This window comes from Aegilops tauschii, chromosome 2 (genome assembly GCF_002575655.3).
Source record: "Aegilops tauschii subsp. strangulata cultivar AL8/78 chromosome 2, Aet v6.0, whole genome shotgun sequence".
Classification (NCBI taxonomy): domain Eukaryota; kingdom Viridiplantae; phylum Streptophyta; class Magnoliopsida; order Poales; family Poaceae; genus Aegilops; species Aegilops tauschii.
In genome coordinates this window covers 194,866,532-194,890,040 of record NC_053036.3, presented here as the reverse complement: position 1 = coordinate 194,890,040, position 23,509 = coordinate 194,866,532, and the positions used below count along the sequence as shown (strand labels likewise).

Genomic DNA, 23,509 nt, shown 5'->3' with positions numbered 1-23,509 from the left:
CTAGCGAAGTGAAGCCTCGGCGCAGGCAGAGCGGGGAGTTTGCCGTGGACGCAGCGAGCCAGTCGAGGAATGGGACGTCCGCAGAGGGAATGGAGACTGGAAGCCGACACCAGCTCAAGATCTCGTGCCAAACCTGTCGGGAAAAGGGGCACCCCGAGAGCAGGTGAGACATCGTCTTAGGCTCCTGGTCGCATAAGGGGCAGGTCGGATTGTGCGGCAGGCCATGCCGGGCAAGACGCTGCCCAGTCCAGCAGCGATCCCTAAGAGCGAGCCAGAAGAAGATCTTCACCCGGAGAGGCGCCCATGGCCTCCACGTGAGCTACCAGTGGGGTGCTTCGATGGATCCATGGAACAGAGCTTGATAACAGGAACTCGCCGAGTAAATCCCTGTCGAGGTCCATCTCCATCTGATGAGGTCGGGCGTCTCAGAGAGCGCAATATGCCGTAGGCGACGCCATAGCTGAACGTACTGCAATAGAGCCGCTGGCCCAAGAGAGCCCGAAATTTGCCGCGCCCAAGATCGGTCTAGCAAGGCATCACGAACGAAGGTGAGTTTACGGCAGCGCCTCGGTACCTTCTGGAATATCAGCGGTGCAGTCTCCTGAATAGAGTTGTCGTCGAGCCAGTGATCCACCCAAAACTTGCAAGAACGGCCATCACCAAGGGTCCGGGACGTGGAGGCCCTGAAAATAGCCTGAACCTCGGGGCTGTTGGGCATATGCAGGTGATGCCATGGACGCGCGGGGTCGGTGGATTGGAGCCACAACCATCTGGACCGCAAGGCGATGCCGGCCCGCTGAAAGTCCGGGATGCACAGGCCGCCAAGAGAGATCGGACGGCATACAGTAGCCCAATTTACAAGGCAGTGGCCACCATTGGCCTCTTTCCGCCCACGCCAGAGAAAGGAGCGTACCAGGCGATTGAGCTGCTTCAAGATGGGAGGGGTAATAGCCATCGCCATGAGAATATGAAGTGGCATGGCGCCCAGAACATGCCGGGCCAGGGCAAGTCTCCCGCCCCTCTAAAGCATGGATCCCCACCACGGCGAAAGTTTCCGCTCGAGCTTGTCAATGAATGGTTGCAGCGCGGAGGAAGAGACCTTCCTGATGGAGAGGGGAAGTCCAAGATACTTGGTTGGGAAATCCACGATCGGGGACTCTAGGCCACCGACGATTGCGCTGCGATCATCTGCAGAGCAATGAATGGGTGTGGCCGTACACTTGGCAAAATTGGTGTGCAGACCAGAGGCGACACCATAGACCCGAAGGAGCTCGCGCACCACCGCCAGCTCGTGCACTGTGGAGTCACTAGTAGAAAAAGGGTCATTTGTCCCGGTTGGTAAGGGCCTTTTGTCCCGGTTTTTGAACCGGGACTAAAGGGTCGTTACTAATGCCCTAACCCTTTAGTCCCGATTCTTACACGAACCAGGACAGATGGGCCTCCACGTGGACGGTGCGGCGAGCCCAGGCAGGAGGGCCTTTGGTCCCGGTTGGTGGCACTAACTGGGACCAATAGGCATCCACGCGTCAGCATTTCAGGGGCTGGGGTTTTTGTTTTTTTGAAAGGGGGGGGGGGTTGGGGGTTTTGGGGGGTTAATTTAGGTGTTTCATATATTGTGTTAGCTAGCTAATTAATAGAGAGAAGTGTCCTCTCTTATCTCCGTGCTTGGTCGACGCTACATACTATATACGTATAGAGAGGACTAGACACGCTAGCTAGTAAGCAAATGAAGGAAACAGAAGATCGTCATGAACATATGCATACAGAGAGAAGTGATATCGACCACCTCTCCTTCTCCGAGAGATTGGTCGAACAACAAGTTCTCGTATATCTATCCGACACTACCGGCTACATATATACAATAATTATCTCTTACAATATAATCTCCTAATTAAATTGTAAGAACACAGGGTCCACATAGTATTCTCCGTTTTCAGGGATCACGTGGTCAAGGAAGAATGCCGCCAATTCCTCTTGAAATGCTCGCATACGATCTGGTGCTAGGAGTTCATCCCGCATCCGAAAGATCTAATTTGAAGAAGGGGGTCAATACATATATATATATATATATATATATATATATATATATGAATAAATGAAACTCAAAACAAATGACGGTAATAAAATAAAATTATGAATATTATTGCTTACGCACTTCATATTGTTCGTCAGAGTAGCCCCGCTCACAGGTCGTGTGGCGGATGGACTCGCAAACGTAGTATCCACAGAAATCATTCCCTTGTTCCTGCCACAACCACTTTACAAGAAATAGAGGTCAATCAAACTGATAAGAAAGCATGCTAAATGGTATTGATGAAACTAGCGCTTGAATCACTAGGAGATGCACGGAACATGCTACTATAGTACATACTTTCGGGTGTCTAAATTGCAGCTTCTTCGGCAGTCCCGGAGCTTTTTTGGTGAATTTTCTCCAAACCCTGCCAGACAAAGAAAACATTTACTTGATATTAGGAAATGAACAAAGTTGCTGATATGGTGGATAATGATCGATTTAACTTACTTCTTGAGCATTTGAGTCATGTCCGCATAGTCCTGGGGATCTTTTCGTCTCGAGTCTAAGACGGTTACTACTCCCTGCTCAAGCTTAATCTCTAGGAGAATATAGTAGAAGCTGCGCACGCATGCATAAGTCATCAATTACATTACTATAACCTGGACTAATAAGGGAAACTGAATATGCACAAGACAGTAACACTCACTTGAAGTTGTAAGGAAAGAGTATTATATCTTTGTTTTCATTTTTTACCAATGATCGTAGCAAGTTGGCCTCGGTATTTTCGGCATGATATTTAACCTCAGTTGCATCTATGAGATTTGTGTTAATGAACCCAATATCACCGATTTGTTTTTTCTTCAATTCGGCGATCTTCAATCTGCATAATATAGTGAGGATAATTATAAATACATGCAATGAAAGAGCTGACCTATATAGAGAGACTTAATGACAGAAGTAGTACTACTTACAGATAGTAGCAAGTGACCGTTGATTTATCGAGGGCCTTTTGATTGAAAAACTGGAAGAACTCCTCAAATGGAACATTCAATAGTTCAATTCGGTTATAGCAATCTTGGAGATTCGCTAGACACCTTGAGCGGGGGGCACGATTGGTTCGCTTGTTCGCCGAGCTGGGCAATTTTTTTCCCAGCTCGTCGTTCTTCTAACCTTTGATCACTGACAGTACTTCCCGACCGCTCCGCTTCGGCAAATGTCTTTGCAATAATGCGCTCATAGTTGCCTCTCGGCGGAGACTTTGGTGGTTTTGTCAGGGCAGCCAGAGTGCGCTTCGCTTTCACCGGATCTACCTTCTCCTCCGGAGGTGGATGTTTCTTTGCTTTCACCCCTTCAAAGAAGTTCGTCACTTCGGCTCGCATGATCTTCGTGGTTTCCTCCTCGGTCCTCTCATATGGTAACTTCTTTGGAGTCTTCAGAGAAGGACCGAATCTGTATTGCCTCCCGCCTCTAGCTGTACTGCTAGACGCCGACAGAGCAGACGGAGCGGCTGCGGCTGTCTTCTTTCCTTGCTTACGAGGCGGAGGAGAAGGACTACGACGCGCCGGAGCAGCCGGAGCGGCGGCGGGTCTCTTCCGCCCTTGCTGACGAGGCTGAGTGCCCTGATCACTCGCCGGAGAAGGAGGCGGAGTGCCGCCATGCGCCGGAGAAGGAGGCTGAGTGCCCTGATCACTCGCCGGAGGAGGAGGCGGAGTGCCCTTACTCGCCAAAGGCGTCCAGTTCGGAAGGTTGATGAGCTCCTTCCGCCATAGGCATGGAGTCTTCAGAGCAGAACCCAGCCGAGTCTCCCCTTCACCGGTAGGGTGGTCAAGCTCGAGGTCCTCAAATCCGTCCGTTATTTCATCCACCATCACCCTAGCATATCCTTCTAGAATCGGCCGGCAGTGATAGGTTGCGCCAGGTTCAGTAGGTAAAACAGAGCCAACAGCCGCCTTGACTTTGAATTTCATCCATTGCGTCATAAGGTGGCAATGTTGAGACTCCGTGATAGCATCCACGGGGTAGCTAGCAGGAGCCGTCAAGACATGCTCCGGCTGAAGCAGCTAGGTGGAAACCACGCTGCTTCTCCGCTGAGATGGCGGGGTAGTTTCGGCATGTCGATTGCCTTCTCGTTCCTCTAGCGCTTGAACCCTTTCGTGCAGCTTCTGAATTTGGGTCCGCTCCACTTTTTTCCTCCTCTCCTGGCTTTTGTAACCGCCTGCGTCCGGAAAACCAGCCTTCCACGGAACGGAGCCTGACGTGCCTCGTGTCCGTTCAGGGTGCTCAGGATTCCCGAGGGTCATTGTGAGCTCGTCGTTCTCTCTGTCTGGAATGAACATCCTTTGCTGCGCTGCATCGATATAGTGCTGAAGCCTCTTGACTGGTATTCTCAAAAGCTCGTCCGTCCAAACGCACCTCCCTGATACAGGGTCCAATTTTCCGCCAGCCCCGAAGAACCAAGTCCGGCAACGGTCTGGCCAGTTCATTGTCTCTGGTTCGATCCCTTTATCAAGCAGATCATTCTCAGCCTTGGCCCACTTAGGCCAGACTTTGAGGTAGCCACCTGACCCCGTGTGATGGTGAAGCTTCTTCTTCGCAGCATTTATCTTGTTTGTCGCTGACAACTTCTTACTCTTTTCCGATGTCTCGTGGGCCACAAATGCGGGCCAGTGATCTCTGATCTTCTCATATTTGCCGATGAATTATGGTGTCTCTTCTTTGTCGACAAACGTTTTCAGCTCATTCTTCCACCTCCTGAATAGGTCGGCCATCTTCTTAATAGCATGAGACTTGATTAATTGCTCTTTAATTGGCTTCTCCGGATCCTCCTCTGGCGGTAGGGTGAAATTTGCCTTCAGCTCAGTCCAAAGATCATCTTTCTGCATATCATTAACATAAGACACCTTAGGGTCTTCCTTCTTAGGCTTATACCATTGGTGGATGCTGATCGGGATCTTGTCCCTAACAAGAACCCCACACTGAGCAGCAAATGCTTCCTTTGTCCGGATGGGTTCAATCGGTTGGCCGTCGCGCGCGATTGCTGTGATCTCAAAACTTTCATCCGAGCGCAACTTTCTCTTCGGGCCTCGTCTCTTTACCGAAGTTGTGCTCGATCCGGAGGGCTAGAAAAAAGAAGAAAGACGAGAGTTAATTAATATGTGTACATACCAAAATAATGAATGCATCAATTTGCTAGTCAGCACAGGCTTAACTAATATATTTACCTGGCCGGACTCTGTTCGGTCACCGGAGCCGTCACCACGGGCTCCTTCTTGCACCAACATTGGGTCACCGGAGCCATCATAATCATGTCTTTCCTCCTCCACTCTTCGGTCACCGTAGCCTGCTTCTTCACCCTGTTCTTCTAGACCATCATTGTCGTTAAGATACGACAAGACATCACCTCCGGCTAAGATTATGTCCCCCAACACCTCTTCTGCTTCCTCGCCTCGTCCATGCTCCATTATTTCTGCAAATATTACAACATGGCAATTATTACACAAACATGACAGCATGTGGATATATTAGTGCAAACGTAGACCTAACTTATTCTAGGTTTGGGGTGGCCTCGGCAACGCTTCAAGGGTAGGGGCGCCGCGGGAGGGGGTAGGAGACCGACATCGTTTTTTCTACGGTTTGGGTGTCCTCGAGAGTTTTGGTCGAGCGAGAGGGCCGGGGGGTACTCCCGTGGTATAAGTTATCACAGTCGAGAGGGGGTATATATATCGACCGCCCATCATGTCGAAGTTATTTTGGAATGGAGTTCCCGATAAAAATTAAGAAGAGGAAGTAGAAGATAAAAAAAGAGGAGAAGAAGAAAAAAAAGGAGAAGAAGAAGGAATAGAGGAGAAGAAGAAAAAATAGAGCTTCTTCTTCTCCTCTTATTTTTCTTCTTAATCCTCTTCTTAGTTCATTCCTTCTTCCTTTCTTCCTAGCTAGATATATAAAACTTGTCTAAAATATGTTATCAGGGAGGGGGTATCGACCTCCCCTCATATTGAAATTATCGGGGAGGGGGTATATCGACCCCCACCCCCCTCATCATGCATATATAGCTACCACATACATATATACATTGAAAAAAATTACATATATACAACAAAAATATTAATACACATATGAACAAAAAATACATATATGAACAAAAACATGTTGTGAACAAAAAAATTAATGTAATAAATCTAATAAGAAATTAATCTAATAAAAAACATGCTCTGAACTTACATATAGACACATACATACAAATATACATTTTATATATATGAACAAAAAATTAATCTAATACAAAATAAAAACAAAGCCGGACCGGCGCGACGGCTCACAGCGGGGGCGTCTGGCGATGGCGACGACGGGGGAGGCGAGGGCGCCGGCGCGCGGGGGCAGGCCGCGGGAAGGGGCTCGGGCGCGGGGCAGGGGCCGGCGCGGCGACGGCGTCGGAGGCAGGGGCGGTGCGGCGACGGCGTCGGAGGCAGGGCGATGACGGCGACGGCGACGAGGAGCAGCGCTGGGGCGTCGGGCACGAACTGACGGTGAAGTTGTGAAATTTCACAAGTCCAGCTTATATACAAAGGGCATTGGTATCGGTTGGTGGCACCAACCGGGACCAATGCTACCTTTAGTCCCGGAAGCGGCGGCCTTTGGTCCCGGTTGGTGGCACCAACCGGGACTAAAGGGGGGCATTGGTCCCGGTTGGTGCCACCAACCGGGACCAAAGGCACCCTTTAGTCCCAGTTGGTGCCACCAACCGGGACGGAAAGCCTTGCACAGCGGCGTGGTGGTGGGAGTTTAGTCCCACCTCGCTAGCTGAGAGAGAGCCGCACCTGTTTATAAGGTGCGGTGCGCCTAAGCTGTCGAGCTCCTCTCTAAAGCAGGCTTACGGGCCTTGTGACGCCTGGATAATTATGCTATAGTAAACTTACGCTAATGATGCCACGTCACCTCTGTTAGAGTTGATAATCTCGCGTTAGTTCAAAACCGGATCAAAATTCAAATTCAAAATATGGCAAACAACAAAAGTTTCCAAATATTAAAACTAAAATGTTGGGGTGTTGCCAAATAATGCATAGGTAATTATTGTGGAGAAACTACACCTTTATAAAATGTTTAAATAATATCAAATGGTAATAAAACAGTAGCAAAACTATTATTTAAATACTTTAAATACTCAACAATTACAAAATATTTTATTTTAGGTGCCAAGTTAATTGTGGCAGTGGACGAATTATTAATACTAAATTAGGTGCTCATTTGGCATTTTACAAAACTAAAAAAAATGTAACTAAAATAAAACAGAAAAGAAATAAGATACAAAAAAACAAAAGGAAACTAAAATACAATAAAAGTAAACGTTAAAAAAAAGGAAGAGAAAAGCCCCTCCCCTCCCCTGGGCCACTTGGCCCAGTTGGCCTGCTGGCCCAGCAGCCCACCTCCATCCCTCCTGCTACCTCGCTACAGTGAGGGCAGGGGGCGTGGAGGCCATCCGTCGGCCGACCGACGCCGTGGAGGCCATCTGCCGGCTCCCCCTCACCTACATGACCACGGCGCCCCTCCCCCTCGAACCCTAGGACGCCCCTGCCTCTTCCCCCTTCCTCCTCGCGCCGCGCCTCGCTCTCCCTCGACGCGCCCGCTCGCCCGAGCTCGCGTACGCCATGGCCGTCGACGCCATCACGGCCACCGTGCTCCCCGCGCCGTACGAATTTGTCTTGAAGCATCCTCGTCGTCGTCTCCTTCGTCCCCGACCATTGAATCAAGCCGGGAGGGCCTGTACGCTCGCCATCAAGCTCGAGTCATTCACGTACATCGCCGGCCGCCGTCGCCGATTGCCTCGTCTCCGGTCCACCTCAGGCCTCCTCGTCACTTCCGTTGGAACCGTGGTGAGCTCTTCTTCCAAAAACCCCTCTCCCCCTGTCGATTTCGTCGCCGTAGACGTCGTCCCCGAGTTCGTCCGAACCCCCCGCGTACGCGTACGCGTACATGCGTGCTGGAGCCGCCACTGCTACGGTCTGCTCACTGCTGCTCCCTGGCCGCGCCCTGGGCCTTTCCCCGCGCCCGTCTGCGCGTGTGGCCGCCGCGCCCCGGCCGTATGCGCACGTCGCCCGCTGTTCCCGCGCTTGTCGCTACTGCTCTCTGCTCCTTGCTGCCGCTGCTCTATGCTGTTGCTGCTGCCGGCGCCCGTGCGCCGTTAGCCGCTGTGCCTGACCGCCGTGGCCTCCCTTGTCCGTCCGCGCGCGTGCCCACTCCCGCAGCTGCCCGCCCGCGCTTGCGGCCGCTCCTGCCGCTGCGTTTCGCTGCTTTACTGCCACTGCTACAGTAACTGAATGTTACTGTAGCGCTGGCTAGCTTTTGCTATTTCTACCTTCTTAGCTCTCTGGATGGCAACAAAACTATGGTCAAACAAAGTCTAACTTCATTGAAATTAATTTGTGTTGGGAGTACACATGACAACCTCCAAATTATTCCATTGGACCAAATTCAAATACGGCATGGATTAATTCCTATAAAAATGACAAAAGTCTATGTTCTGTTAAGAGAGAAAACTGAAAAACAGATTTACTGTCTTAACTACTTCAGAGCTGTAAATGGACCTGTTACAGAAGCTGTTCAGGCTATCTAATGGCATGGCCTTGTAGTGCTGTTGATATAGAATAAAACACTTATATGTAGTGTCTTCATTAGATCTACATAACGTTAGTTATAGCCTTCGGAAAACAGCCAAGTGAAGTTTAAGAAAAAAACTGAACAATTCTCAGACTTAGCCAATTTTCAGGAATTCCATAATATTGTTTAAACTTCGAAAATTCATAGAAAATAAACCGTAGCTCGGATGAAAAAACTTTGTACATGAAAGTTGCTCAGAACGACGAGACGAATCCAGATACGCAGCCCGTTCGTCCGCCACACCTCCCTAGCATAGCAAACACGCAACTTTCCACTCCAGTTCATCTGTCCGAAAACGCGAAACCCCGGGAATACCTTTCCGGATGTTTCCCCCCTTCGTCGGTATCACCTACTACCGCGTTAGGGCACACCTAGCACCGCGTATTGTCATGTTACGCTTTGTGTTGCTTTGATTGCTCTGTTATTTATTATGTTCCCCCTCCGTTACTTCTTTCCGGTAGACCCCGAGACTACCGGTGACCCCCAGTTCGACTACGGAGTTGACGACCCCTCCTTCTTGCCAGAGCAACCAGGCAAGCCCCCCCTTGATCACCAGATATCGCCTATTCTTCTCTATACTGCTTGCATTAGAGTAGTGTAGCATGTTACTGCTTTCCGTTAATCCTATCCTGATGCATAGCCTGTCTTTGTTACTACAATTGTTACCCTTACCTGCTATCCTACTGCTTAGTATAGGATGCTAGTGTTCCATCAGTGGCCCTACACTCTTGTCCGTCTGCCATGCTATACTACTGGGCCGTGATCACTTCGGGAGGTGATCACGGGTATATACTATATACATTATATACATGACACATGTGGTGACTAAAGTCGGGTCGGCTCGTTGAGTACCGGCAAGTGATTCTGATGAGGGGGCTGAAAGGACAGGTGGCTCCATCCCGGTAGAGGTGGGCCTGGGTTCCTGATGGCCCCCGACTGTTACTTTATGGCGGAGCGACAGGGCAGGTTGAGACCACCTAGGAGAGAGGTGGGCCTGGCCCTGGTCGGCGTTCGCGGATACATAACACGCTTAACGAGTTCTTGGTATTTGATCTGAGTCTGGCCATTTGGTCTATACGCACTAACCATCTACGCGGGAGTAGTTATGGGTATCCCGACGTCGTGGTATCAGCCGAAGCTCTTTTGACGTCAGCGACTGAGTGGCGCGCGCCGCATTGGACCGTAAGCTCGCGCTTGTATTAAGGGGGCTAGGTCTGCTTCCGGCCGCGTACGCAACGTGCAGGTGTGCATAGGGCGATGGGCCCAGACCCCTGCGCGCATAGGTTTAGACCGGCGTGCTGACCTCTCTGTTGAGCCTAGGTGGGGCTGCGACGTGTTGATCTTACGAGGCCGGGCATGACCCAAGAAAGTGTGTCCGGCCAAATGGGATCGAGCGTGTTGGGTTATGTGGTGCACCCCTGCAGGGAAGTTTATCTATTCGAATAGCCGTGTCCCTCGGTAAAAGGACGACCCGGAGTTGTACCTTGACCTTATGACAACTAGAACCGGATACTGAATAAAATACACCCTTCCAAGTGCCAGATACAACCCGGTGATCGCTCTCTAACAGGGCGACGAGGAGGGGATCGCCGGGTAGGATTATGCTATGCGATGCTACTTGGAGGACTTCAATCTACTCTCTTCTACATGCTGCAAGATGGAGATGTCCAGAAGCGTAGTCTTCGACAGGACTAGCTATCCCCCTTTTAATTCTGGCATTCTGCAGTTCAGTCCACTGATATGGCCCTTTACACATATACCCATGCATATGTAGTGTAGCTCCTTGCTTGCGAGTACTTTGGATGAGTACTCACGGTTGCCTTTCTCCCTCTTTTCCCTTTTTCTATACCGGATTGTCGCAACCAGATGCTGGAGTCCAGGAGCTAGAGATCCCGAGGATGATTCTACATGGAGTTCGGCTTCGAGGAGTAGTTAGGAGGTCCCAGGCAGGAGGCCTTGCCTTTTCGATCGTTGCTACTTTTGTGCTAGCCTTCTTAAGGCAAACTTGTTTAACTTATGTCTGTACTCAGATATTGTTGCTTCCGCTGACTCGTCTATGATCGAGCAGTTGTATTCGAGCCCTCGAGGCCCCTGGCTTGTATTATGATGCTTGTATGACTTATTTATGTTGTAGAGTTGTGTTGTGATATCTTCCCGTGAATCCCTGATCTTGATCGTACACATTTGCGTGCATGATTAGTGTACGGTCAAATCAGGGGCGTCACAAGTTGGTATCAGAGCTGACTGCCTTTAGGAGTCCCCTTTCCAACTCCTTGGCCGAAGTCGAGTCTAGTCATTGAAAAACTTTTACTAACATGGTTGTGTGGCTTACGGGCCCACGTCGCCATTGGGTGGTATTAGGATCTTTTACTCCTTGCCTATACTCTGGGACTCTGATCTCTCTTCTATTCGGGTTAAATGATTTTACTAAATCTAACATTAGGATCTCGTTATCACTTTCACCCGGAGAGCCCCTTATTACTGATGATCGTCTGTTGCACGTGAAGACCCTGAAGATACTCTACGCTGATAACCCGAGAACTTGTGTTCATCGCTTTTGCAATTCCCTTTCATCGATAAACTCCTATGGATAACCACGTATACTCGCCATTCATACAATGTTTCCCAGATGATCTTGTTATTACAAGATACCCCGAAATTCTCTCTGTTGTTCCGAGAATCCTTTGAGCTTACTACCTTGCTGTTCTTTGTCACCTGAATACCCCTACGGATAATCCTCGCACTTACCGAGTATCCGCTCATCCCCAAATGATTCATGTATTTCACAAAGTCTCGAAATACCATTCAATCTTTCGAAAATCCTCAGCAACCTATTGCTCTGGAATTTCTTGCTTGCTTTAATTATGATTAATCCCATAAGTCTGGTAATCCTATTGGCATCCTTTGTCATTATCTTTTGAGTCTGTTGATTCTATATGTTGCGATGCTCGCATTCCTCAGTCGAATCCTATAATTCATCCTTCTGGCTCAGATGTCATTTGAACAGGAGCTGGTTCTCGACTAATCAAATTACTGTCGATTGTATCCCTAAGGCTATTCAACTTATCCATCCCTAATTAGAGCATTGCTTCGGATCCCTTGATTTGGAAATCATAATCCCTTTGCCTTTGAGCTTTGAGTTAGTCAGTTGTTTCTATAATCTGATCCCCTTGCATTCTTCTTCCTCTGGTGGAGTACTGTTGCTCACGTCAGATCCCTTGTGGACCACCAGATCCTTTGTTGGATTTTATCCGACAGCGTCCTTCATATTCAATAAGCCTGTGAGCTTTTCCTCGGATACATAATGCCTTTGGTAAATTGTATCCTCTGCTTTGTCAACCATGCTCTACTTTTGAGCTTGTGTTGTTTACTCCTGAAGTTTGTAGTATATCTTTCTACGATGCCCCGATGGGTTGAAACTATGCCTTCCTTAATCTGTGAGAACCCGAAAGATTTTGCGGGACATACTTATCTGGTATTGCAGCAGGTAAAACTTTCGACAACTAATGTCATTATCAAAATACGAGAGGCGAATGGAAGGTTATGCATTGAAGAAGTGGGAGTCGACCTTGAACCTTTGAGTTCATGGCCATGGGCACGATGTAGATCCTATCATGGAAGCTTCTCTTATAATAATTACCCCCTTGTAATAAGTTCATCTGGTATCCGTGGACGTGGTTCCGACCATGTTTCTCCTTGATTCCGTTTCTTGTGCAAGTTTGAGCACTTGTCTTCTGCAGGGCAATACCCTAGTCCAACCTTTACCTTGATCTGTCGTCGAGTATTACCCCCTGGTATCTCGAGATTATCATGGAACTGCATAACTTCTTATGAGTTCTTCATCAAGTGCTACATTCTCACTGATCCCAATTTTCCACGGGCTCTGAGTTATTAGTCACTCGAGAACACCGATAAGCGAATCGATTCCGCACTCTGATTCAATAACTCTAAGTAATTCTTGTTGCTTACGAGTGTAATAATCCTTCAAGTCATTCCTAGCCTTATCGGCTATATCATTATCGTGCAAACTTTTAACTGTGCTACCCGGTCCTTCCCGGAACACAACTTTCGGTGATGAGCTAAGCTTACGTCGATCTTCCTCGTCATATTAGTTCGCCTCGAACAACAGGCTTGATTTCAAGTTTGTGCCTTCCCCTTGGTTCCATTAACCTATCGCTTCATCATTCCTTTGACTTGATGTCATCGCCGATCGATTACATCTTCGTGGAGCCTCTTGACAAAATTTGCCGTGAACATCATCAACATTTTGACTCCTTCCAGGATATCAATGGAATTCTTGATGATAAGTGCCATCCTCGTTCCTTGGTAATTTGAGTTACCATCGACAACAACCTTTCATTCCTTTCATCACAAACTTGATCAAATTATGGAGCTCCTTGCTAACCAGCCTATGTTATGTTCTACCTTGGAGTATTACCATCTTTTATGTCAAGGATATTGTGAGAATTTCTCCACCTCTTGAGAATTCTTGATATAGTAATACTTCTCTCCATCTCTATTTGTTATCTGATCCCCGTGTTGTTTCTAAACGAAATACCGACAAATGGTTTGTGATGTGTAAATTCTAAACTTCTAGCAACCCTAATGCTTTGAAGTTATTGGCCTATAGTTTCAGTCTACGTCTATGGCTTAATGAATCATCATTCAAACATTGATCCTGCTACCTAGCCCATATTTCGGGTGCACCTTTCAACCAATGTTTAACTGTGTATGTTTTCCTCGAGCATACGTCATTAAGACATTCGATCTAGCTATGTTATCTCCTTGTTGAAATAGTTGGGGAAATCCATCTTTTGGAGATCTCAACGGATTGTCGCTGAGTCAATCAGTCACCTCCTCACCTCCCCTTGATTTAATGATGGACCCTTGTTCAGAACTCGCTTCCATAGTTCATTTTCCGAGGATCTTACAATGTCGTCTCGTCAAATTGTTTTGCACCTTTCTTCTCAGGCATCCAGAGTCTGAGGTATCCAAACACCGTTCATATCTGAATCTCGGTCATATATGATGGTTGGAACATTTTTCCAAGAGTTATAACACTGGTCTACTATGACCCAATAAGGTGATGATACCCAGCACACCTGGCGGGAGGACCTATTGTTATAAGTTTTTCTTTTTAGCAAGGTTAGCTATTCTTCCATGAGGAAATTGTAAGACTTATTCTATAAGTTGTTCCTGATGGATCCTTTTTGTTTCCAAATTCTGATCTTCACCTGTTGACCATGTCAATGCTATCTCAAAGCATGTCTATGGTACTCCGATTTTCAACAAGAACATTTGAAGCCCAATACTAAATGTTTCTTGTTCAATTATCCAAACACCGCTGTATGGGTGATGTCATGAAATTCCTCTCCCCTTACCTAAATGATTTTCTACTATCTATCCTGTCATGGATATGATACGCTGCTTGTCCTTGGGAAGGATATACCCCTGAAATATGTGTTTAAACACATTTTCCTTTCCATTCTTCTGTTTAATCTGATAATCATATTTTCCTTTTCATTGTTTGGTTTAACCTTTCTGGTGATCTATATGATCTAAGCAGTAATATTCTCCTGCTTATGTAAACACCTCGGTGTACAACTCTGTCAGTAAGACCCTGTTACTATTGTTGGTGACATTTCGGTAACCACCGATGGACGAGAACTTTGCCTAATGGTCCGCCTCGTTTGAACGAGCAGGAAAATGGTTCTCTTCGTCCCTCGCCCTTGGTACCAACGTGTTGCCGACATAACTGACAGGGTGTTCCCTGACATGCCTTGCTATCATGACCGTGCAAGATGTCACTGCTCCTATAAAAAAAACCATATGGTGGGCCCATAACCCACAGTTCCACAGGATCGAAACCTGACTCTCCTGTACACCCCCGGTTTCCAAAGTTATTCCTCGCGCTTGACTTCTTATGTAACTCACGGGCCACCTGCCTAGTGATCTATACTGGTACCAGACATAATACTTATTCCGATTGCTTTGAACCCCTTTCACACTCTGTTTCAGGCAATGAACGATTGCCTATCCGCTCGAAACTTCTTATTGCACTGTCCTAGTTTGCTCTCGATGTGTTTCCTTTGTTCAACTCGAGAGATACTCATATGTTCATTCTTGGGATACCCCCAGATGATTTTCCCTTATAACATCCTGTCGTTGTAGAGTTGCCCCTTACCTATTCGTAAGTACGATGGAGTTCCCGAAGAAAGGACGACAGCTTTATCTTGATGACCTGAAACAGCAGAATGAAGACATCAATGTAATGGATCAATCTCTTCGAGAAGAACCACCAAGACCAAGAACACTCCCTAGAATTTCGTAACCCGAACCTTCCCCCTTTACTTCCCTCTTAAATCTCGGGACGAGATTTCTTGTAGTGGAGGAGAATTGTGACGCCCGGATAATTATGCTATAGTAAACCTACGCTAATGATGCCACGTCACCTCTGTTAGAGTTGATAATCTCGCGTTAGTTCAAAACCAGATCAAAATTCAAATTCAAAATATGGCAAACAACAAAAGTTTCCAAATATTAAAACTAAAATGTTGGGGTGTTGCCAAATAATGCATAGGTAATTATTGTGGAGAAACTACACCTTTATAAAATGTTTAAATAATATCAAATGGTAATAAAACAGTGGCAAAACTATTATTTAAATACTTTAAATACTCAACAATTACAAAATATTTTATTTTAGGTGCCAAGTTAATTGTGGCAGTGGACTAATTATTAATACTAAATTAGGTGCTCATTTGGCATTTTACAAAACTAAAAAAAATGTAACTAAAATAAAACAGAAAAGAAATAAGATACAAAAAAACAAAAGGAAACTAAAATACAATAAAAGTAAACGTTAAAAAAAAGGAAGAGAAAAGCCCCTCCCCTCCCCTGGGCCACTTGGCCCAGTTGGCCTGCTGGCCCAGCAGCCCACCTCCATCCCTCCTGCTACCTCACTACAGTGAGGGCAGGGGGCGTGGAGGCCATCCGTCGGCCGACCGACGCCGTGGAGGCCATCTGCCGGCTCCCCCTCACCTACAAGACCACGGCGCCCCTCCCCCTCGAACCCTAGGACGCCCCTGCCTCTTCCCCCTTCCTCCTCGCGCCGCGCCTCGCTCTCCCTCGACGCGCCCGCTCGCCCGAGCTCGCGTACGCCATGGCCGTCGACGCCATCACGACCACCGTGCTCCCCGCGCCGTACGAATTTGTCTTGAAGCATCCTCGTCGTCGTCTCCTTCGTCCCCGACCATTGAATCAAGCCGGGAGGGCCTGTACGCTCGCCATCAAGCTCGAGTCATTCGCGTACATCGCCGGCCGCCGTCGCCGATTGCCTCGTCTCCGGTCCACCTCAGGCCTCCTCGTCACTTCCGTTGGAACCGTGGTGAGCTCTTCTTCCAAAACCCCCTCTCCCCCTGTCGATTTCGTCGCCGTAGACGTCGTCCCCGAGTTCGTCCGAACCCCCCGCGTACGCGTACGCGTACATGCGTGCTGGAGCCGCCACTGCTACGGTCTGCTCACTGCTGCTCCCTGGCCGCGCCCTGGGCCTTTCCCCGCGCCCGTCTGCGCGTGTGGCCGCCGCGCCCCGGCCGTATGCGCACGTCGCCCGCTGTTCCCGCGCTTGTCGCTACTGCTCTCTGCTCCTTGCTGCCGCTGCTCTATGCTGTTGCTGCTGCCGGCGCCCGTGCGCCGTTAGCCGCTGTGCCTGACCGCCGTGGCCTCCCTTGTCCGTCCGCGCGCGTGCCCACTCCCGCAGCTGCCCGCCCGCGCTTGCGGCCGCTCCTGCCGCTGCGTTTCGCTGCTTTACTGCCACTGCTACAGTAACTGAATGTTACTGTAGCGCTGGCTAGCTTTTGCTATTTCTACCTTCTTAGCTCTCTGGATGGCAACAAAACTATGGTCAAACAAAGTCTAACTTCATTGAAATTAATTTGTGTTGGGAGTACACATGACAACCTCCAAATTATTCCATTGGACCAAATTCAAATACGGCATGGATTAATTCCTATAAAAATGACAAAAGTCTATGTTCTGTTAAGAGAGAAAACTGAAAAACAGATTTACTGTCTTAACTACTTCAGAGCTGTAAATGGACCTGTTACAGAAGCTGTTCAGGCTATCTAATGGCATGGCCTTGTAGTGCTGTTGATATAGAATAAAACACTTATATGTAGTGTCTTCATTAGATCTACATAACGTTAGTTATAGCCTTCGGAAAACAGCCAAGTGAAGTTTAAGAAAAAAACTGAACAATTCTCAGACTTAGCCAATTTTCAGGAATTCCATAATATTGTTTAAACTTCGAAAATTCATAGAAAATAAACCGTAGCTCGGATGAAAAAACTTTGTACATGAAAGTTGCTCAGAACGACGAGACGAATCCAGATACGCAGCCCGTTCGTCCGCCACACCTCCCTAGCATAGCAAACACGCAACTTTCCACTCCAGTTCATCTGTCCGAAAACGCGAAACCCCGGGAATACCTTTCCGGATGTTTCCCCCCTTCGTCGGTATCACCTACTACCGCGTTAGGGCACACCTAGCACCGCGTATTGTCATGTTACGCTTTGTGTTGCTTTGATTGCTCTGTTATTTATTATGTTCCCCCTCCGTTACTTCTTTCCGGTAGACCCCGAGACTACCGGTGACCCCCAGTTCGACTACGGAGTTGACGACCCCTCCTTCTTGCCAGAGCAACCAGGCAAGCCCCCCCTTGATCACCAGATATCGCCTATTCTTCTCTATACTGCTTGCATTAGAGTAGTGTAGCATGTTACTGCTTTCCGTTAATCCTATCCTGATGCATAGCCTGTCTTTGTTACTACAATTGTTACCCTTACCTGCTATCCTACTGCTTAGTATAGGATGCTAGTGTTCCATCAGTGGCCCTACACTCTTGTCCGTCTGCCATGCTATACTACTGGGCCGTGATCACTTCGGGAGGTGATCACGGGTATATACTATATACATTATATACATGACACATGTGGTGACTAAAGTCGGGTCGGCTCGTTGAGTACCGGCAAGTGATTCTGATGAGGGGGCTGAAAGGACAGGTGGCTCCATCCCGGTAGAGGTGGGCCTGGGTTCCTGATGGCCCCCGACTGTTACTTTATGGCGGAGCGACAGGGCAGGTTGAGACCACCTAGGAGAGAGGTGGGCCTGGCCCTGGTCGGCGTTCGCGGATACATAACACGCTTAACGAGTTCTTGGTATTTGATCTGAGTCTGGCCATTTGGTCTATACGCACTAACCATCTACGCGGGAGTAGTTATGGGTATCCCGACGTCGTGGTATCAGCCGAAGCTCTTTTGACGTCAGCGACTGAGTGGCGCGCGCCGCATTGGACCGTAAGCTCGCGCTTGTATTAAGGGGGCTAGGTCTGCTTCCGGCCGCGTACGCAACGTGCAGGTGTGCATAGGGCGATGGGCCCAGACCCCTGCGCGCATAGGTTTAGACCGGCGTGCTGACCTCTCTGTTGAGCCTAGGTGGGGCTGCGACGTGTTGATCTTACGAGGCCGGGCATGACCCAAGAAAGTGTGTCCGGCCAAATGGGATCGAGCGTGTTGGGTTATGTGGTGCACCCCTGCAGGGAAGTTTATCTATTCGAATAGCCGTGTCCCTCGGTAAAAGGACGACCCGGAGTTGTACCTTGACCTTATGACAACTAGAACCGGATACTGAATAAAATACACCCTTCCAAGTGCCAGATACAACCCGGTGATCGCTCTCTAACAGGGCGACGAGGAGGGGATCGCCGGGTAGGATTATGCTATGCGATGCTACTTGGAGGACTTCAATCTACTCTCTTCTACATGCTGCAAGATGGAGATGTCCAGAAGCGTAGTCTTCGACAGGACTAGCTATCCCCCTTTTAATTCTGGCATTCTGCAGTTCAGTCCACTGATATGGCCCTTTACACATATACCCATGCATATGTAGTGTAGCTCCTTGCTTGCGAGTACTTTGGATGAGTACTCACGGTTGCCTTTCTCCCTCTTTTCCCTTTTTCTATACCGGATTGTCGCAACCAGATGCTGGAGTCCAGGAGCTAGAGATCCCGAGGATGATTCTACATGGAGTTCGGCTTCGAGGAGTAGTTAGGAGGTCCCAGGCAGGAGGCCTTGCCTTTTCGATCGTTGCTACTTTTGTGCTAGCCTTCTTAAGGAAAACTTGTTTAACTTATGTCTGTACTCAGATATTGTTGCTTCCGCTGACTCGTCTATGATCGAGCAGTTGTATTCGAGCCCTCGAGGCCCCTGGCTTGTATTATGATGCTTGTATGACTTATTTATGTTGTAGAGTTGTGTTGTGATATCTTCCCGTGAATCCCTGATCTTGATCGTACACATTTGCGTGCATGATTAGTGTACGGTCAAATCGGGGGCGTCACAGGCCTAACCTCTTTGTACATGCTTGTGGGCCTACTGGGCCTTCTGCGGGCCTGAATCCTGGCCCATGGATGGGTTTCTAGTCGTATTCAGGCCGTGGTGGCCCAGTAGGTGGCATAATTTTCATTTTTAGTCTATTTTTTTGTTTTATTTTTTGCTTTATTTATTTTGTTTTGTTTCTACTTACAACAAAAACTTATTTATTTTATTTTATTTTGTTTCTAATTACTTATTTATTTTACTTTATGATAATTCTTTTTGCTATTAAAGTTTCTAACAAAAAAGTTGTTTATGAAAATTATTTTTTCTTTCAATGATTTTGAACAGAAAATACTTCGATAATTTTAGTTCCATCAATTTTATATAATTTTAGTTTCAATAATACTAGAGGTTGTTTATAATGTTTTGAACAGAAAATACTTTGATAATTTTAGTTTCATAAATTTTATTTATGTTATTAAAGTTTATTTTATTTTTTTTCTACTTATATATTTTATTAAATTTTATATTATTTTGTTTCTAATTACTTATTTATTTTATTTGTTATTTTTCATGCACCATTTTCATGCATTTTACTGATTATTTTGAGCTATAAGACCCTAAAATTGAAAAGCATTTCAAATGAACTCTGAAAAGGTTGAAAGTTGGCATGGTATCATCATTTCATCCACATAGCATGTGCAAGAAAGTTGAGAGGGTTACGGCAAAAACTGGATGCACTTCGTGTACAAAACGGATAATCTCTTTCGAAGTATCAGGATTTCATACGGAAACTCGTCTGTTACAAAAGGATTTCATTTTTTTAAACTTATTTGAACTCCTGACTTTTTGTGTGTTCAAAATGCACCATTCAAAGCCACATCATCAATTTTCAACCCTTTCTGACTTCATTTGTTATTTTGCATGCATTTATTGGTTATTTTGAGCTATAAGACCCTGAAATTGAAAAGCATTTCAAATGAACTCTGAAAAGGTTGAAAGTTGGCATGGTATCATCATTTCATCCACATAGCATGTGCAATAAAGTTGAGAGGGTTATGGCAAAAACTGGATGCACTTCGTGTACAAAACGGACAATGGTATCATACTCGTCTGTTACAAAGTTGGCATGGTATCATCATAATAGTTGCGGGAGAAAGTCTTCACTTTTTCTTCGCTTGTGTCATTTGCTTATTGCGCTGTAACCATGGATAATCTTCATCGTTTATCAGGATGCTTGGGTCAGCCTTGAATTTGAAGGGAGGAATTTCAGGAAACTTTTCATAATCTTCAGACATGTCTGTCTTGCCCTCCACTCCCACAATGTCCCTTTTTCCTGAAAGAACTATGTGGCGCTTTGGCTCATCGTATGATGTATTCGCTTCCTTATCTTTTATTTTTCTCGGTCTGGTAGACATGTCCTTCACATAGATAACCCGTGCCACATCGTTGGCTAGAACGAACGGTTCGTCAGTGTACCCAAGATTGTTCAGATCCACTGTTGTCATTCCGTACTGTGGGTCTACCTGTACCCCGCCTCCTGACAGATTGACCCATTTACACTTAAACAAAGGGACCTTAAAATCATGTCCGTAGTCAAGTTCCCATATGTCCATTATGTAACCATAATATGTGTCCTTTCCCCTCTCGGTTGTTGCATCAAAGCGGACACCGCTGTTTTGGTTGGTGCTCTTTTGATCTTGGGCGATCATGTAAAATGTATTTCCATTTATCTCGTATCCTTTGTAAGTCAATACAGTCGAAGATGGTCCCCTGGACAACGAGTACAACTCATCACAAATAGTGGTGTCACCTCTGAGACGTGTTTCCAACCAACTGCTGAAAGTCCTGATGTGTTCACATGTAATCCAGTCGTCACACTGCTCCGGGTGTTTGGAGCGCAGATTGTTCTTGTGTTCATCGACATACGGGGTCACCAAGGTAGAGTTCTGTAGAACTATGTAGTGTGCTTGAGACCAAGAATGCCCGTCCCTGCATATTATTGAGTCCGCTCCTAGCGTGCCTTTTCCAGTCAGTCTCCCCTCATACCGCGATTTAGGGAGACCTATCTTCTTAAGGCCAGGAATGAAGTCAACACAAAACCCAATGACATCCTCTATTTGATGGCCCATGGAGATGCTTCCTTCTGGCCTAGCACGGTTACGGACATATTTCTTTAGGACTCCCATGAACCTCTCAAAGGGGAACATATTGTGTAGAAATATGGGCCCCAGAATGACAATCTCGTCGACTAGATGAACTAGGACGTGCGTCATGATATTGAAGAAGGATGGTGGGAACACTAGCTCGAAACTAACAAGACATTGCGCCACATCACTCCTTAGCCTTGGTATGATTTCTGGATCGATCACCTTCTGAGAGATTGCATTGAGGAATGCACATAGCTTCACAATGGCTAATCAGACGTTTTCCGGTAGAAGCCCCCTCAATGCAACCGAAAGCAGTTGCGTCATAATCACGTGGCAGTCATGAGACTTTGGGTTCTGAAACTTTTTCTCTGGCATATTTATTATTCCCTTTATATTCGACGAGAAGCCAGTCGGGACCTTCATACTGAGCAGGCATTCAAAGAAGATTTCTTTCTCTTCTTTCGTAAGAGCGTAGCTGGCAGGACCTTCATACTGCTTCGGAGGCATGCCGTCCTTTTCGTGCAAACGTTGCAGGTCCTCCCGTGCCTCAGGTGTATCTTTTGTCTTCCCATACACACCCAAGAAGCCTAGCAGGTTCACGCAAAGGTTCTTCGTCACGTGCATCACGTCGATTGAAGAGCGGACCTCTAGGTCTTTCCAGTAGGGTAGGTCCCAAAATATAGATTTCTTCTTCCACATGGGTGCGTGTCCCTCAGCGTCATTCGGAACAGCTAGTCCGCCGGGACCCTTTCCAAAGATTACGTGTAAATCATTGACCATAGCAGGTACGTGATCACCGGTACGCATGGCGGGCTTCCGGTGATCTGCCTCGCCTTTGAAATGCTTGCCTTTCTTTCGACGTTGATGGTTGGTCAGAAGAAATCGATGATGGCCCAGGTACACATTCTTCCTGCATTTGTCCAGGTATATACTTTCAGTGTCATCTAAACAGTGCGTGCATGCGTGGTATCCCTTGTTTGTCTGTACTGAAAGGTTACTGAGAGCGGGCCAATCGTTGATGGTTACAAACAACAACGCGTGCAGGTTAATTCCTCCTGTTTGTGCTCATCCCACGTACGTACACCGTTTCCATTCCACAGCTGTAAAAATTCTTCAACTAATGGCCTTGGTACACATCAATGTCGTTACCGGGTTGCTTAGGGCCTTGGATGAGAACTGACATCAGAATGAACTTCCGCTTCATGCACATCCAAGGAGGAAGGTTATACATACATAGAGTCACGGGCCAGGTGCTGTGATTGCTGCTCTGCTCCCCGAAAGGATTAATGCCATCCGCGCTTAAACCAAACCATACGTTCCTTGGGTCAGCTGCAAACTCAGCCCAGTACTTTCTCTCGATTTTTCTCCATTGCGACCCGTCAGCGGGTGCTCTCAAGTTCCCGTCTTTCTTACGGTCCTCACTGTGCCATCGCATCAACTTGGCATGCTCTTCGTTTCTGAACAGACGTTTCAACCGTGGTATTATAGGAGCATACCACATCACCTTCGCAGGAACCCTCTTCCTGGGGGGCTCGCCGTCAACATCACCAGGGTCATCTCGTCTGATCTTATACTGCAATGCACCGCATACCGGGCATGCGTTCAGATCCTTGTACGCACCGCGGTAGAGGATGTAGTCATTAGGGCATGCATGTATCTTCTGCACCTCCAATCCTGGAGGGCATACGATCTTCTTTGCTGCGTATGTACTGTCGGGCAATTCGTTATTCTTTGGAAGCTTCTTCTTCAATATTTTCAATAGCTTCTCAAATCCTTTGTCAGGCACAACATTCTCTGCCTTCCACTGCAGCAATTCCAGTACGGTACCGAGCTTTGTGATGCCATCTTCGCAATTGGGGTACAACCCTTTTTGTGATCCTCTAACATGCGATCGAACTTCAGCTTCTCCTTTTGACTTTCGCATTGCGTCCTTGCATCGACAATGACCCGGCGGAGATCATCATCATCGGGCACTGGTTCCTCTTGATCTTCAGCAGCTTCCCCCGTTGCAGCATCATTGGGCACATCGTCTGGTTCCTCTTGATCTTCAGCAGCTTCCCCCGTTGCAGCATCACCGTATTCAGGGGGCACATAGTTGTCATCGTCCTCTTCTTCTTTGCCGTCTTTCATCATAACCCCTATTTCTCCGTGCCTCGTCCAAACATTATAGTGTGGCATGAAACCCTTGTAAAGCAGGTGGGTGTGAAGGATTTTCCGGTCAGAGTAAGACTTCGTATTCCCACATTTAGGGCATGGACAACACATAAAACCATTCTGCTTGTTTGCCTCAGCCACTTCGAGAAAATCATGCACGCCCT

At 47.3% G+C, this 23,509-nt stretch overlaps 2 long non-coding RNA genes across 2 annotated transcripts; both read left to right on the top strand.

Moving 5' to 3' along the window:
* The first annotated feature begins 7,500 nt into the window (after window positions 1-7,500).
* LOC141041604 (uncharacterized) lies at window positions 7,501-10,801 on the top strand. The gene is made up of 3 exons (XR_012202259.1): window positions 7,501-7,884; window positions 9,130-9,201; window positions 10,535-10,801. It is a non-coding gene; the product is annotated as an uncharacterized lncRNA (long non-coding RNA).
* A 5,025-nt stretch (window positions 10,802-15,826) lies between these two features.
* On the top strand, window positions 15,827-19,046 carry LOC141041992 (uncharacterized). Its single transcript, XR_012203800.1, has 3 exons — window positions 15,827-16,055; window positions 17,301-17,372; window positions 18,706-19,046. It is a non-coding gene; the product is annotated as an uncharacterized lncRNA (long non-coding RNA).
* Window positions 19,047-23,509: the final 4,463 nt, after the last annotated feature.